Genomic DNA, 4,446 nt, shown 5'->3' on the forward strand with positions numbered 1-4,446 from the left:
GTGAGGTTGGCCCAGGATCGAGCATTGTTTCGTTCTGCTGTGCATGGGGACGCTATGAGTCGGTTCCGACTCGATGGCACCTGACAACAACAACAATGATACCTACATGCTCAATCTTAGGTGACTGAACTTTACTTGTCACTCTGAAGTTGGGAGATGCCAACTTAAGGGCATCACAGACCTGAAATTGAGCAATAAAATATCTCAATGTTCCGAGCTCCCTGATTTGTTGTTGTTAGCTGCCACCTAATTGGCTCTGACTTGCAGCCACTCTTTGTTCAACAGAATGAAATACTGCCTGGTCCTGAGCCATCCTCACAATTGCTGTGCTTGAGCTCACTGCTGCTGTCACTGTGCCAATCCAACTCCATGGGGATCGTCCTCGTTTTTGCTGACCCTCCACTTTACCAAGCATAATGTCTTCTCCAGGGATAGGTCTTCCTGATAATATGTCGGAAGCATGAGAGACAAAGTTTTGCCATCCTGTTTTCTAAATAGCATTCTGACTGTACTTCTTCCAACACAGATCTGTTTGTTCTTCTGGCAGTCAGAGTGCTTTTAGTATTTTTTTCCAACACCAAACTCAAATGCATCGATTCTTCTATGATCGTTCTTATTCGTTGTCCAACATGCATATGAGACTATTGAAAAAACAAAACAAATCAAAATGCTTGGATCAGATGTACCTTAGTCCTCAAACTGACATCAGATGATTCATCAAGCAAAGCAGCATCCAGTCCACTCCCAACACCAAGTTGGCTTCATTCTATAGCCATACTAGAGTTTCAAGTTTTTACAATCACAGTTAATTCTGCTGACATTATAGCTGGAACATGTCATCTTTTCAGCCTCTTCTCCTGTCTTCTCTCACACAGCCCCATCAGGAAGAGTTGTTTGGTGGGAGTTACAAAAACTAAGGCTAGAAGAGATACACTAAGTAGTCCATTACACCACACCAGAGACTGTCCCTTGGTTTCTGCTATCTGGATACCCAGAACTTTCCTAATTCTTGTCTTCTCTAAACCTATTTTTTCAGCTATTCTTTCCATTCTGTAATTAGTATGCATCTTTCTGAAACAAAACCAAACCAAAAATGTTTTTGATTAACTTAGTTGAGTTGGTTTCATTACATTAAAACGAAATTATTCCAACAGCACCTTCAATGAGACATTTTCCCCCTTTGCAAAGACTCTTCTTACCTCCCATAATTTGTGGTGCCCAGTGCAAAATGAAAATTTGGGACCCCCTTGTACAAGGCAGAGAAAATATTTAAGGTATTATTTCACGCCCGCCACCCTCGCCCCCCACACTACCCCTGCCCCCCTACACCACGCCCGCCACCCCCTCCCCCAGGGCAGGGCTGGCAGCACTGTGTTCTCTGCTGCCACCTGGTGGCCACAGATGGAACTATCAGCAGACAAAGTTGGCGCTTTCCTGAACTGGAAAAATAAAAACCATATACTGTACATTTAATTTTGAATCTAGACTGCTTCTTTGGACTTTGAATAGTCTTATATTCTCCTCATAGCATTAACCTACTGAGATCTGAAAGTAATTTGAGTTTCTCTCTTTGTCCCTAATGTATATGGGTGTGGGGCTCAGTAGGAGAAATTACAGACACTCAGATCCACATTTTCCCTGACCCCTATCTAGAGTCCAGGTCAATGGGAAATATCAATTAACCTTTTCCAGCTCATTAAATCCATTGCCATTGAGTTGGTCTTGACTCAGCAATCCTGTATAGGGTTTCTGAGAGCGTCAATCTTTACAGGAACAGCCTCATCTTTATCTTGAGGAGTAGCTGGTAGGTTTGAACCACTGACCTTGCGGTTAGCAGCCCAACATCTAATCCATAGTGCCATCAGGTTGCCTTTCTAGCTCATTAAGAGATGAATTTTCTTTATTTTAAAAGCTGTTTTTTCTTGTTGTTGAGAAGACACACAGTGAAACATACAGCAGAGCCAACAATTTCCACATATACAATTCAGTGACACCGATTTCGTTCTCTGAAATCTGCAGCCATTCTCTCCGTCATTCCTCCCCCGTTCACATAAACTCACCGCCCCCTGATATTGTTGTCTAATCTTTCAAGTCACTGTTGTCAATTTGAGCCCATCTAGACAGATCTTAAAAGAGCATAATGCTCAAGCAGACTTTCTTTACTAATTAAACTAAACTGCTGTTTGGTTTAAGAAGACTTCAGGGTTTAAAGAGTAAAGATGATCTCAGGGCAGTAGTTTCCGGTTTTCATCCAGCCTCCAGAGCTCCAGAAATACCTGGAGATTCTATGAGAATTTGAATTCTGTGCTGCGTTTCCCCACTTGTGATCATTAAGATGCATTTTCAATAAGGTTTCTGTCTTACATTTAACCAAACCAAACCAAAACCAAATCCATTGCCATCGAGACAATTCTGACTCATAGTAACTCTACATGACTTAGTAGGACTGCTCTATAGGAATTTCAAAGCTGTAATCTTTATAGAAGGGGCTCTAGTAGCGTAGTGGTTACGAATCAGGCTGTGAACCTCAGAGTCAGCAGTTCGAAGCTACCAGCTGCTCCGTGGGAGAAAGATGAAGGCTTTTGCTCCCATAAAAATATTTACAGCCTTGGAAACCCTACACAGGGTCACTATGAGTCGGAACCGACCCCATGGCACATAACAACAATCTTTATAGAAGCAGACTGACACATCTTTCTCCTGAGAAGCAGCTAGTGGGTTTGAACAATAAATCTTTTAGTTAGCAGCTGAGTATTTTAGCCGCTGTGAAACAGTCATCAATATTTGCAGATTTGATCAATTGTATCTTTTAATAATTAGCCACACTTGTGACCATCCTTCCCCCCCCCCCCCCAGTACATTTTATGGTTAGTAATATATACTATGCACAATGTTACAAAGTGTAATTTACTGATGATTTCATTCTTGGACATAATGTTTCTAATCCTCAAAGACAAATAAAAATAGGGCTTATAAAGATACTGATAATGAAAAGCAATAATAATGAAAAAAAAAAAAAAGAGCTATTCAGCTTACATCCTCAGAACAGATTTATATGGAGTAGTAGTCAGAATGGAGCTCTGTTATGAGTGGGGAACTTGTTGTTAGGTGGCGCTGAGTCAGTTCTGACTCTTAGCCACTTTATGAACAAAAGAACAAAACATCGCCCAGTCTTGCGCCATTCCCACAATCTTTGCTGTGCCTAAATGACTGTGTGAATTCAACTTGTTGAAGGTCTTCATCTTTTTTGATGACCTTCTACTTTACCAATCATGATGTCCTTCTCCAAGGGACTGGTCCTTCCTGATAACATGCCAAAGTATGTGAGACAGTCTCAACATCCTTGCTGCTAAAGAACATTCTGGTTGTACTTCTTCCAAAACAAACCTGTTCTTTCTTCTGATAGTCCATGGTATGTTTAATATTCTTCACCAACAACACCAGAATTCAAAGGCATCGATTCTTCTTTGGTCTTGTTTACTCATTGTCCAGCTTTTACATGCATATGAGGTGATTGAAAATATCATGGCTGGAGTCAGGTGCACCTTAATCCTTGAAGTGTTATCTTTGCTTTTTAACATTTTAAAGATGTGCAGCAGATCTGCCCAGCATAATATTTTGTTTGATTTCTTGATTGCTGCTTCCATGGGCATTAATTGTTGATGCAAGTAAAATGAATTCATTGACAACTTCTATATTTTTTCCATGTATCATGATGTTGTTTGTGAGTCCAGCGGTGAGGATTTTTGTTTTCGTTATGCTGAAATATAATCCATACTGAAGGCTGCAGTCTTTGATCATTATCAGTAAGTACTTCAAGCCCCCTCTCAGCAAGTAAGGTTGTGAATCTGTATATCATAGGTTGTTAATGTGTCTTCCTTCAATCTTGATGCCACATTCTTCTCCATATAGTCCACTTTCTCAGATTATCTGCTCAGCATACAGACTGAATGTTGTTGTTAAGTACCATTGAGTCAATTCTGAACTCATAGAGACCCTGTATAGGGTTTCTGAAGAGCAGCTGGTAGGTTTGAATTGTTGATCTTGTACTTTGCAGTCCAGTGCTGATCATACAGCCTGAGTAAGAATGACAAAAGGATATAACCCCGACACACATCTTTCTGATTTAAATATATACAGTATCCCCTTGTTCTGGTTGAATGACTTCCTCTTGGTTTATGTACAGGATCTGCATGAACACAATCAAGTGTTCTGGAATTCCCATTCTTCACAATGTTATTCATAGTTAGTTAAGACCCACATACTTTAATACCTTTGTATACTTAATAAACATTTTTTCTGGTACTCTCTGCTTTCAGTCCCAATCCATCTGATGTCAACAATAATATCCTTCATTCCACATCCTCTTCTAAATCCATCTTGAATTTCTGGCAGTTACCTGCTGATGTACGGCTATAACTATTTTTGAATTATCTTCAGCAAAAA

Source organism: Chrysochloris asiatica, unplaced genomic scaffold (assembly GCF_000296735.1).
Source record: "Chrysochloris asiatica unplaced genomic scaffold, ChrAsi1.0 scaffold00333, whole genome shotgun sequence".
Taxonomy (NCBI): domain Eukaryota; kingdom Metazoa; phylum Chordata; class Mammalia; order Afrosoricida; family Chrysochloridae; genus Chrysochloris; species Chrysochloris asiatica.